The sequence below is a fragment of the Periophthalmus magnuspinnatus genome, chromosome 17 (assembly GCF_009829125.3).
Source record: "Periophthalmus magnuspinnatus isolate fPerMag1 chromosome 17, fPerMag1.2.pri, whole genome shotgun sequence".
Lineage (NCBI taxonomy): Eukaryota > Metazoa > Chordata > Actinopteri > Gobiiformes > Gobiidae > Periophthalmus > Periophthalmus magnuspinnatus.
Window position 1 is genome coordinate 17,690,375 of NC_047142.1, and position 13,424 is coordinate 17,703,798.

Consider the following 13,424-nt stretch of genomic DNA (forward strand, 5'->3'; position numbering starts at 1 on the left):
AAAATTAAATATGAATTTGGCACTTTGACGAGGTGCGACCAGGTTTGAAGAAGAAATCAATACTGCACTGCAAAAATGATTGATCGAGATAATCTATGTGAATACCATAGTGAATACCTTGACTGTGATAATTAGGGGCAAAAAGAAAGCAAACTAAAAATCATTGGTTCCAACTTCCAAGAAATTAGCAATCCAAATGTATCTGTAACTTTTCTGGTATCTGTGTAATCCTTCAATTGTCTAGGTCTGATCCATGGCAAAAGACAAAATTTAAATCTGTCAACTGGACAAATTGTTGTAGGAGTGATGACTTTTCTCTGCTCATCCAAGCCACTTCTTCAGTTCTGGTCAGATTGCTGATGGACACTGCCTTATATCTATCTGAAGAGAGGAGCTAACAACACTGAAACTGTAAACAGCTATTGTCTCCAGTTTCAGTCTTAATGACCGCATTTAACCTGCAATGGCCGCCTATTGTTCTCTTTGTTCCTGTTTGATTTGGGTCTGAGGATAGAGTTGTAGATCGGTGAGAGATTATGTCTCAGGACTCCATTCCTGTTTAAGGAAGGATTGTCTTTCATAACAGGGGGCTGGTAGGGGGGGTCACCTCCTGCTCGTCTCCATGGTGATGTTATAGCTTTGCTTGGAATTTTACACAATATGAAACACATCGATTTCATTGGACACAAGCAGGCCAAGTTACAGGTCAGAATATAATCATGCATGTCTTGTTTTGGTTATTGATAATCCTATTTGAATAAATGCATGATAGATATATTTAATGCTATACTGTGGAACATTCCAGCTGAAGTTATGACAAAAACTGCTACTTATCACATTAATACTGTAATTCCATAGTGGATTACAGTAAGCGGGCTAATAATTATTTCCACCCTTTTATGCATATTTCTTGTTTGTATCTTGTAAATTATGGAAACAATTTAAACTTTTTGAAACTTTTTTGATACAAATATGGCTGCACAAGATATCACAAAAATATCACTATTGCAAGAAAATAAATATATCAAAACAACACACAGAAGCGTACTGTTTTTGGAGATTAAAATGGACAAAAAGGCAGATTGTATTAATGATTTTCCTTATTAATTTCTACATTAGAATTGGGTCGGTCTTCGTTTTTATTTTGAGCCAGTTTCAGTGAAGGCACATGGATTTTTTTTTTTTTTCTTAAATTAAATTAAGTTATTGTGCCAAAACCATATTAAAATATCGCAATACAAAACATTACAACAGTGATCAAATATCGTTTTTTTCTCATAGCGTGTAGACCTAATAAATAATACAGAACTGCTCACTGGATATATTTTTGCAGCCTTATTTCAGTGCACTGCCTGGATCCTTGTTCTTCTGTTCCATGAGTTCTATGAGAGTAAATGTTAAAGTTCACTTTTTAAAGAGTTAGTCTCTGGAACAGTGTCTGATGGCCACCTTTTCATTCTGACAAGTGGGTCTTCAGCTCAAAACCTACTCATCTTTGTTGCCTGCGATCTACTCCCTCAACAGCGAGACATATCTGAGAGCTGACAAAATGTGTACTTCATCCAGTTGAGAGAGAGGGGATAGTGGACAGGGGAGAGAGGACAGGGGAGAGAGGACAGGGGAGAGAGGACAGGGGAGAGAGGACAGGGGAGAGAGGACAGGGGAGAGAGGACAGGGGAGAGAGGACAGGGGAGAGAGGACAGGGGAGAGAGGACAGGGGAGAGAGGACAGGGGAGAGAGGACAGGGGAGAGAGGACAGGGGAGAGAGGAGTGGGAGAGAGAGAGGGGGAGTATAAGGTCAAACCAGGTGGTGGGCTGATTAAACTAGCAACACCTCTGCACCAGGGGGACAGAATCATTCTTTCCTCTCTCCTGTCTGCTAATACTGAGACTGCTCTGTTATGACTCACACACACGGTTAACACAATAAGAAATTGATACATGTAAACATTATAAGACGTCATTAAAGGAAAGATGTCAAGGCAGTATGTAATAATGTCTTTGGTTTAGTCCTGGGTGTTTTAGTATTTTTATATCAATTAACAGCTCCTATTTGTAAAGATGTTATATTGCTCCTCTGGGAGGACCCCAAAACTTTCCCAGGCCAGCTGAGATACATAGTCCCTCTGTCATGTCTTGATTCTTCCCCCGGAGTCTCCTTCTGGCGGGATATGTCTGGAACACTTCTCCAGAGAGGCGTCCAGGAGGCATCCAGAACAGATGCCGGAGTCGCTCAGCTGGCTTCTCTCAGCGTGAAGGAGCAGTGGCTCTACTCTGAACTCATGAAAAAGACCCAAGATACTTGAACTCCTCCACTTGAGTCAAGGACGTTCCTCCAGGGTAAGCCAACTTTTTCTGGTCAGGACAGAATCATCTACAAACAGCAGAGCTGAGATCCCGTGGTCCCCTTCGGCCCCTGACTGTGTCTGACTGTACCCTTCTTATGGTTAGCTGTAAGATTCTGTCCAATTCTCAGCCCACAAGCCTACATCACCCATGTTACCACAAGATAATTGTGCTTAAATATACAAGCATGATACAAAAGCATGATGTATACAACAACTTGACAAAGCTGATGCAATGTGCAGTAGTGTCATTTGCAGGATGCATGCTGATTGTAATGTGACAGCGCTCTGAAGGAGGAGTGAGTTTGGAAGAGCAAAGGCAGGGGGGAATCAAATATAGCATTTTCAAAATAGTAAATGGTGATCTAAATATTTTCTGTTAGCAGTTAATACCCCTTAGAAGTAAAATACCCCCTCTTTGAATGACATATCACTCCATAAACATATATTAGATGAAGTGTGTCACATGGACTGATTGGTCAGATGCCTCGGTCTCATCCTTCACCTGCTGCTGTCACTGGACCTGGATTTATCAGTGTACAGACGTCTGTGTCAAACACACATCAACAGCAGCTTTAACTCTGTCAACAGACAACTGTCACTCATTTTTACATCTTTCTCAGCCACTATATGTTATATGTAGTGAAGGTGTTAAAGGGCCCATATTATACTATTTTCGGATCTATTTTATAATGTTGTTTCCTCACCAAAAAACAACCTGCGAGTTGTGTTTTGTTTCGTTCACACATGTTTAACACACAATCCCTGCATATTTAGACATTTCTCTCAAACAGAACACTGGAACACTCTGTTCCACTCAGTGATGTCATTTGTTTTTAAACTCCATTTGAGTTTTGAAAATGCAGACAGACTGATAAGTTACTCAAACATGTTTGAATGAAACAAAACACAACTCTGGGTAGTTTTTGAGGAAGTAACAATTTTGTTTAATGTAGGAACTTTAATGGTACATTCTGTGACATTTCTGGTTGAGGGTCTGTCATGCGTGTCGCCATGGAGATGTTAATATTGTACTCAAAATGTTCCACGGTAGGCATAAAATGCTTCTATCGTCATGGAGATAAGCTGGTAATGCCCCTAGACCATGTCACTAGAATGTGTTTTCCAAACACCTGTTATTAAATAAATGCAAGAAAGATAAGTTTAATGCCATACTGTGGAACATTCCACACAAAGTAATTATATCTCAGTGGGAGAAGAACAGGCAGTGTACACCTTAGTCAGAAAAGTTACATAGTGCACCATTAAGAACCAGTGTGGAATGGGTATGGGAAAAAGTTGTTAGACTATTACTGCAGAATTTTGCAATATCTGGGGACAAATCTACTCACTTTTGTTTGTTTTTCACTTTGAGGATCTTTGAATATAAATCTACACTAATTGCTCATATGATTCATGAGTTGTGTAGTTAGCTCATTGCCCTCTGCTCTCTCTGGGTTGACTTTAGGACTGAGTTGGCCTCCTGGAGGTCAGGGATCAGTACAGCATCAGATGGGACAGTCAGACCTCTATAAGACACTGCCCCAGGACAAAAAACAGATAAAGAGAGATTATATTCAACCAGGAAGACTGCACTGAAAGCCATTAAAATAAATGAACCATCCCCTTTTGATATATTTTTTCCCCTACCCCAAATCCACCAAAGAAGCTAAATCACCAGCCACCTCAGCCTCTCCATCTCCTCTTCACCATCATAATTCCACAGTATGGTATCTATTGCATCGACCAAAAACAGAACTAGTCTATTTTTTAAAAATTGCAGTGGTCCAATGTGTTTCCTCACTTACCTTATGCATTTCAAGCATCCTAATTATTCACCAGGATGACTTTATAAGCACATTTCACATCTCTCAGAGACCAGTGTTTTGTTTTTTTCTGGTTTTTTTGCCATAACACTTAATCTAGCAACAACTAGCAAGCCACCTCCTGATTATTGGACAATAAAACGCTTTATAATTAGATGCAGACAGCGCACAGCGGGCACATTCTCACCTCAAGAGCTGCTTAGACAATATATGTGCACTGGGGCAAGGCAAATTTTGCTCTTGAAAAAATTGGGCCCTTAAAACAAAAATCACAAATCTAATGATATTTCCAACTTGATTTTGATACTAGGGAATAGACTCGATACTCAATACTGATACCATGATGATTAAAAAAACACTCTTTATTTAGACAATAGAATGTAATTTTCAACATTAAATAATAGTGTTTTTTTATATTACGATATGGCCTTATATCTGTTTAATCTGTCAGTCGTCCAGGTAAATTCCAAGATCATTCTAAAGCTAGGAAAGGTTCCTTTCTGTCCTGTGAATGTGTCTTTTTTACCTGCTCAAATGAGTATCTAGTTTCGATATTAGTTTTAGCGTCGATTAGCATCTGACTTTCAATACTTTTAACAATCCTAATATGGAATTGGGAATCATTCAGCCCTACAATCAACCAACCACTCATCACTTCTCACTCAACTTCCCACTATTGTTTTTACTAAAGCGTATTTATTTCACCATCCCTTTTAGCCTTTACTAATCCCATTGTACTATTAAAACCACAATAACAACACCACCTTTTACCCATAAGGTCAGCCTCTGTCTCCCTAACACCACACAAAAGCTCCGGCTCTCCTCCCAGTCTGCAGTGAGTATTTCAGTCCTCCACAGACCGATCACCGCTGCTGTGAAACCTCATTGTTTTCCAATAGGAGCCCCCCGGCGAGCTGCTGCAGCCCAGATCTTAAATGACCACACACACTATTGATCTTCATAAGGCACTGTTTTCATTGTTAAATATCCACCACAGGAAATCCAATAAAAGGTCCTGGCCTTTCTGCATCGCTTCACCCTTTAGCGGCGTCTGAGTGGATGCCAGAGCAGAGAGTAACAGCTAACAGTTTCGTTTTCAATAGGAACTAAGTGGATTTATAATAGAGGGGAAAGTATTTTGATATTTTTCTGAGCAAAATGTAAAAACGTGGCTGCAAATTGAATAAAAGCACGTTGCGTTTTAAAAAGCATACCTTCTTTCTGTTCCGGATGCTTTTATTGCACTGAAAAATGTAGAAAAACGTGCATCCTTGCTGTGCGGATGCTTGTATTTCCACAAATCTGACTATATCCACAAAGCTCAAAATGCTCTGCTCCACTTTGTGATGTCATGAAGTGGTAGTTTTCAAGTTAACAGCTACCTTTTACCTTTTGTTCAGTAGAGATCGGAAATTCAAGGGCTGAAATGATCCAGATGTTTCAAGTGAAGGTGTATGGAGTTTATAAACACATGTATTACCACATGACATCACAAGGTGGGAGAGAGTGTTTTCTGTTTGAGAGAAGAACTCAGCCTAAATATGCAGGATTTATGTGTTAAACATGTGTGAATGAAACAAAATGCAAATCCAGGTATGTTTTTTGATGAGGAAACAACATTACAACATAACACGGGCCAGAAAATAACTCAATATGGGCCTTTTAATCATTACAAACACATGGATTAAGTGTAAGCATTGTATTTGTCACTCACTAATTCTTGTGCTTTGATAACAGGAAGAGAGGTCAACGATGCAATAAAGGCAGATAACAGATTTTTAAAGCCATTTCTCAAGTAGAACAAGCAAAGCGGACTTTAGAGGTGTTTAAGAGGAAAACGACAGCATGCTCTGATTGACTAATGCAATAGACAGGTGACAAAAAGAAAGCCTTTATGAGTCATGCATTGATTTCATTTAAATTACACTGAGGAGGTTTAAATGGAAGGAATAGCTTTTTTTAATTAAAGGTCCTATATTATGCAAAATTGACTCATGTGACCTTTTAGTCATGTTAGAATGTTGTTACCTCCTCAAAAACATGTCTGGAGTTATTTCTCTAGAGTTTTGTTTCACTCGCACATGTCTGAGTAACACTTTATTATTAGTCTGTCTACAGCTTCAAAGCGCTAATTGCTCTGTTCCACCTTGTGATGTCATCAAGTGGTAGTTTTCAAGTTAACAGACAGTTTTTGACCCAATTGATACTAGAATAACTATATGTTGTTGCCTTTAAAATGTATATATATATTTTCTTTTTACCTTTTGTTCTGTTGAAATTGCCGCAGAAAGTGTACTAGTGCACCGAGAAATAAAAAAAATACCATGAAGAAATACCTTGTAGCAGTACAAGGTGGAACAGCATGTTTTCAGTGTGTGTCACAGCCTAAATATGCAGGATTTGTGTGTAAAAACATGTGTGGATGAAACAAAACACAACTCCAGGTCTGTTTTTCATGGGGAAACAGCATTATAACATAGATTTAAAAATGTGTTAATAAAGGCACATTAAAGCCTACTCCACCCAGTGCTCTCACATAGCCCCAGCTCCTCAAACCGATGACTGGCCTGAAGGCTGCTCTCTGGTCGGGCCACATTATGGGTCAAATTGATGACCCTGCCCTGGTCTGGAACACTTTAAAACCCCTCATTTCTCCCCTCACTGTTCAGCCATAGATGCCAAATGTCTGGCTTTATATCAGGTGTGAATGAGGCTCGGTTGCTTTAGTTCTTCGTGCTGCTGCTCAAACGTAACCGTAAAGACAAAAATTAAAAAATGAAAATAAGTAAACGTGAAAATTCCTGCATTTAAGTGACAAGGAATCACTCTTTCAGATGTACTGTACCTGTCAAAATCAGAGTCCTCAAGTGGGAAGTGTCAGACGTGTGATTGGTAAAAAGTTGACTATTTATTTTCTCTGTCAATACCAAAAGCAAAGTTGAGAAAATAAGAAATATTCGAGCTACTTGCGTCCCTTAGCATCGTTGTGTTTTTGGGGCAAAGCACTTCCTCTGCTGTTAGGGCACATGTTACTCCTGTTTTCTGAGCTATGTTATAATGTTGTTTCCTCGTCAAAAACACACCTGCAGTTTTGTTCTGTTTTGTTTCGTCCACACGTGTTTAACACACAGACTCTGCATAATTAGACTGAGTTCTTCTGTTCCACCTTGTGATGTCATGTGGTGATACAGGAAGTGCTCCACTGTCTCTTTAAATTCCACACATATGTTTTTGAGGAATTAACCAGGGGCGAACCCGACATTTTTGGTTGGAAGAGGAGATGTTGGTGCTCACTTTACAAGTTCATTTATACCATACCCCCTACCCCCTACTATGGTTGAGTCACTGTTTTAACCAAGTTTACGTGTAGTTACCCCCTGTAGTGATTTATAAAAGCTAATAACATTTTTAGTCAAGACTGGTTTGTAGCACATCCCTTAAATTGCACTATCTGCATTGTCAATGTGGTTGTGCTTGTCTTAGAGATGCTATTGCTTTGACTAGAATCTTCCACAGTATGGCATTAAACATATCTATCTCAATGTCGAGCAGCATGGAGGTATAGACATGTTTAATGCCCCACCAGAAAAGTTACATAGCAAACCTTTAAAGTTTTTAAATCCTGTAGTTTGAGTTGATATTTGCCTTTATCCAACTCAGAATATTATCATTTTTGTATCGTATGAATGTCTGTATTGTTCGTATGTTTTGTATGGTGGCAGCACTAGCCTCTATAACTGTTTATTTTGTACTAGTATCTAAATTGCCCTTTACATTTTTAAACATTCCTGTTGCAACACTGCAATTTCCCCAGTATGATATTGGAAAAAAAAAAAAAGTTCTTATTTTTTGTCATTTATTTCATTCACATATAATTTCACCCACATTTTTGTGAAAATTAAGTCTGCTGGTGGTAACTTATATAATTATAGTGCAAAAAAATATGTCTCCAAAAATTAAAACTAAAATAACACACTTACATCATCATAACACATCATGACGAGTGTTTATCAGATCAAAATACAGGGAATTTTGTGGATCACCTCCTTGTGAATATCAACTTTTTGCTTGAAAGTACTTCCATATCTCTTCTCAGTTCAAGCTGGCTTCATTTCAAAATGGTGGGTGTACGCACTACTCAAGAAGCAGTCATTTGAGCAGCTGCGATGTAGCTTTAAACACATTCCTCCTAGCGTATTTCTTTTTCTCTGTCAGTAGCATAACCCTTATTACCCTTTTAATTTGCTGTTCTTTGAGTTAGCTATGCAGGCCCACTGACCCGCAATGCCTTCCACTTGTTCTACCTCTTAGCACTTTATCTCTTGTAGCTTGTATAGTGCAGCGCTGATAGCATATCGCAACCTCACAGGAAATAAAACTGCAGATGATTATCTTAAAACACATCTCTTGGCCACACATCATTTCTGTGAAGTAGACAAAACATCAAATACAACTTTTCTCCTTGCTGAAAAGACATTACATTGGTCTTTTAGTGTGTTTTTTTTCTTAAAGGGGCCATATTATGTACTTTAATGAGCTATATTATAACATTACCTCATCAAAAACATGCGTGGATTAGTTTTAGATGTCATCCGTGCATGTTTGAGTAATCTTGCGATCTCTCTCTGTAGCGTAGTTTAAGACCAGACTAAAAACTCACTCTTCTCCTTGGCATTTGGTTCAAGCTATGCGGGATATCTTGGTGTTTTAATGTTCTTTGCCTATAGATTTATGTAATTTATGTATATCTGTTTTTGTTCAATTTGTGTGAAGCTTTTTGGGCAGCTTAAGTTAAGAGCATTTTCAAAACAATAAAAGGTCAAATCTACCGGTAAATATGTTATGTCTTCGAAACAGATAGCCCATAGAAGTATAATACCCACTCTTTAAATACAGGGTGTCCATAAAGTCACTTTACAATTTAAAAAATATATTAAAAAGGGAATTGATAAGATATCTTAATCACTTGTTCTATTGTACTCAGTGGTTTCCAAAGTTTTTTACTTCTATATGGGCACCATTAGTCACTCGAAACACATCTAGACGGTACTCGATTTCTTCCCATGTTCACTGTAGCAGAGCCTCATCAATCGTTGCAATCACATCTGTTATCTTTTGCTTTAGTTCAGTAATGCCCCATGTCTTTCTTTGATACACAATAGTTTCGTAGAGTCTGCGTATCTGAGTTTGTCTCAATAAACCATGATACATTTCTTAGGAGTTCATTCAAAAGGATACCTCTTTAATCAACCAGATGCTTAACATACTAAAATGCAATGTGACTACAAACTTTTATAACCACTGAGTACAATAAAACACATCTAATTAATATATCTTATCAATTACTTTTGAAATTACATTTTTAAATTGTAAAGAGACCTCATGGACCCCCTGTATAACGGTGCATGCTCATCAGTATTCCTCCCAGCCGCCCGCTCTCCACAGTCTGGTTTGGATGCGCAGCTCTGTTGGATAGATATCGATGAGACTCAAATAGCTGATAAGGCAGCGGTCTCCTCACCTTTAGATAATTTCTCGTGTAGAGTGTCAGTGATAGCAGATTATCGAGCGCTTTTACAGTTGATCTGAATCTCATCAGCACTTAACCTCATTGTTCAGGGAGCAGAGGTGAGAGGAATGTCAATTGGCTGAAACAAATCTTGGGCTGTGTCTCGCTATTTCCCTGTGCTTTATTATGTCTGGAATGCGTTTTGATCTAAATTTACCGCATGAATAGAAAAAAGGCATATGCAATGTTCGGTCTGACTGCGTATCTCGGTGTAATCGTAAGCAGACTGCCCACTCCCTAGACACTTTCTCCAGGCGTAATAACTAAGTGTTGGGGAACATTTGAAAATTCAGAAAAGGAGCTTGTATGTTTTATCACCATGGCCAATGAGGTGGCAGATTTCTGGGGTGGTTTACAAGCAGTGTTGTCTAATAGAGACATTACAAATGAATAATCTTTAGAAGCAACCAATTTACTCGGCTAGAGCGTTTTCAACAGTTGGCTCACAAAATCATCCATGTTATGAATCACTTACATTCCATTGTGTAATCGGTTTCGCTCGCTTTCACATAGTTTAATAGTGAGCTGGAGGTCTGGAAGAAGAGGCTTTTAACTGTCAAAATCCAGACATTTGGACGTGGTTTGTGGTTAGTATCGCAGTAATTACAGAGTCTATCCACATGAAAGAAAAAGTGGCACAAAGGGCGACAGTAGCTTAGTCGGTAGAGTGTTTGTCCACTGATCCAAAGGTTGGTGGTTCAAAACCCGCTCTCGACATAAAAATCATTGGTAGAGCGGTGAGATCCACAGGTTGGCGTTGTGATTCCAGCTCCCACAGATGAATGCTGTCCTTGTGTCTTTGGGCAAACAATGACACGCACCGCATGCCCAGTGTATATGAATGTGTGAATGGGTGAGTGGTTAATTATTTGAACATCTTCTGTCAGCACAAATAGTTTTTTTTAAATGTGTTATAACAGATTTTTTTTTCTTGTATATTTTTTTTTATCTCATTTTATTTATTTATTTTTTTTAAGGTGTTATACCTGATTTTTTTTCTTTTTTCTTTTTTTTGTTTTGTTTTTTGTTTTACCCTAAAAGCTGGTTATACATTATATCTGTACTGGGCTAAAACAAAGTGTTGTTCAAAATGGGGGAAAAAAATGGGTTCAGGCTTTAAAATCTTATATGGCAAATGCACCCAATATCTAACAAAAAAAAATCAGTTCAACATTTGTGGATTTTTAAAATGAGCGAATCTCCCATATATGTGTCCCTGCTCTCCATCTGAACTGATTTTTTCATAATTTTAAAAAGTATATATTACGCAAATGTTGCATCTATGTTCTAATGTTGTATCTTCATCAAAAACATACCTGGAGTTGTGCATTTGCTCTAGTCCCGCGTAATCCTTCACTAGAATCATGTGGATAATTTGCATCCTTGGAATTGCCAAAACTCAGTCTTTAACCAGCCTTCACTTCTTTGTTGTGCAAGCAGATATAGACTCTCTGTGGCAGCTGAACAAAAGGTGCAACAAAATACATTTTTAGGGGAACAATTTACGGTAATTATAGTGTATTGCAGTATATAGCAGTTCAATTTAGGCTACAAATAGCTGTTAACTTTAAAACTACCTCTTAATGACATCATAAGGTGGAATAGAGCATTTTGAGCTTGGGGGATGTAGCCAGTCTAATAATGTAGGATTACTCAAACATGTGTGAATGAAACAAAACACAACTCCAGGTATGTTTTTCACAACATTCTATGAGTACATTTTGCATAAACCTTTAGAAATTCAGCTTTTAATTTGCGTAGCTTTGGTTGTATTTTGTATTCATAGGATTACTTTTTAGGATATTTTGGTTGCATGTGTCCTTGCAACAATTTCTATGTAAATCTGCGCGTGTTTTGACTTCTCCCAACACATTTCCCGGTATGCGCATACATAAACCAGCATTCCTCTTTCCATTCTCCCACAAACAAACACTGGCACATCAAGTAGTCCTTTTTTCCCTGCTCCAACCGCTACTCACAGAGCCTCATTGGATCGCACAGAGCAGACCAACAGCCATGAAAAATGCATGTCCCTTTTGCGTGTTTCATAAGGATTCTCATCGGCATTCTGTTCCCATCTCCAAGCGGCAACAACCACATAGCCATATCAATTACTCCGGCGATTTGGGAGGAGATGTGGGGAGGAATGGCACCGAAACGGGAATATGGAAACGGCAGTGGTCTTAATGAGAGAGGGTCAGTGGTTTTTTGCAGTTCAAGGGTCAAAAATGTGAACGGAGAGGCTGAAATAAGTGTTGGCCAAGATGTGTAGTGTAGTGAGGGGTGTGAGGTGGAATTCTGATCAGAAAGCACTGAATTACTTTACCACAGTAAGTAGGTCAGGAGCAACTGGTCAACATATATACAGAGGGTCCTTAACAAGGCAAGACACCGCAGGTGAATAGGAAAAATCTTAAATTTAGTGATAACAATGTGAAGCTTCTTTTGTAGTTTGTGTAAGGAAAAAAATCTGTTACATGTTTTTGTTCATGTAAAGTTTTCGTATACAAATATGACATTTTATCTGTAAAAATTGCCAAAATTTACCATATCTGAAACATATGAGTTAAAAAATGGCTAGAGCAAGGTTTAAATGTCTTACTTTATTATTTTTTTTTTACATATTAAATACAAAAGAATTTATAGAAGGGATTTATTTATTTATTTATTTATTTGGGATTATTCTGGGATTAGATATCAACAAATCATTCTGTAGGTTTTGTCAAGTACAAGATTGGAAAGTTTGGTGTATGTAGGTGCTACTTTAAGGGATGATCCTTATGTACATGGGGGAAAACAGCCTTTGATCTTACAATGTTTCATATAAATCTGACCACAAGTCGATTGAATGAAACGTCTTTTGGTGTAGACTGGAGGATGTTATTCTTTCCTTATTAAAGTTGGTATGTTGAGAGACCCAGCTGACAAGAAAACTAAAAAAAATAGTTTTGTAGTGGCTCAAGGTTGTGATAGTGGAGGTGCCAGAGGATTTAGGACACTGTGTATGTTTAAATGTCTTTAAAATGCACTGTGTAAATTTTCTGGCTGAAGGTCAGTCTCAATTTGTCTCCATGGAGATGTGTCACACTATTGCTTTTAAACGCCTAAAATATTTTCATGGAGACAAGGTGACACCACCAGGCCAGGTTATAGGTCATTCTGTGTAGAGGAAAGTGTATTTTTGAGCCATAAATCATGTGTAATTAAGAAAAAATGCAAAATAGAATAAAATTATGGAACATCCCAGGCTATGTAAAGAATCTCCATGGAGACATGGAGATTGTGCACCCTCCAGCAGAAAAGCTAGTGCACCAAATGACATGAGACACAGGTTTTATTGTAGGCACTGCGTGGAAGAAAGGTTATGTCATTGAAAGTCCTCTCTTTAATATGAGCCTGGCAGCACCAGAAAAAAAAATACAATTATTTATTAAGGTACAAATATGCTCATGAATGAGGAAAATGAAGGAACTGCAAAGGGTTACTCTTACAAGGAAAAAAATGTTCAAAAACTTCACAAAGTCTCAGTTAGGGCTTGGCAAAAAAACAAACAAACAAACCAAAAAAAACAATTAAATCGGTTAATCAAATTTTAAGTTCAAATCGATTTGTTTGGAAGAAAATCTATCCCCCTTGCCAGAAAGACTGCTCACTGCAGTCACAGAGAACAAAGTGATTAGACAG

General features: G+C 38.1%; 1 protein-coding gene across 1 annotated transcript in view; it reads left to right on the forward strand.

Moving 5' to 3' along the window:
- The window catches only part of LOC117385295 (netrin-G1-like), a 104,075-nt gene that overhangs the window by 29,388 nt on the left and 61,263 nt on the right, over positions 1-13,424 (forward strand). The gene's annotated exons all lie outside the window — the stretch shown is intronic.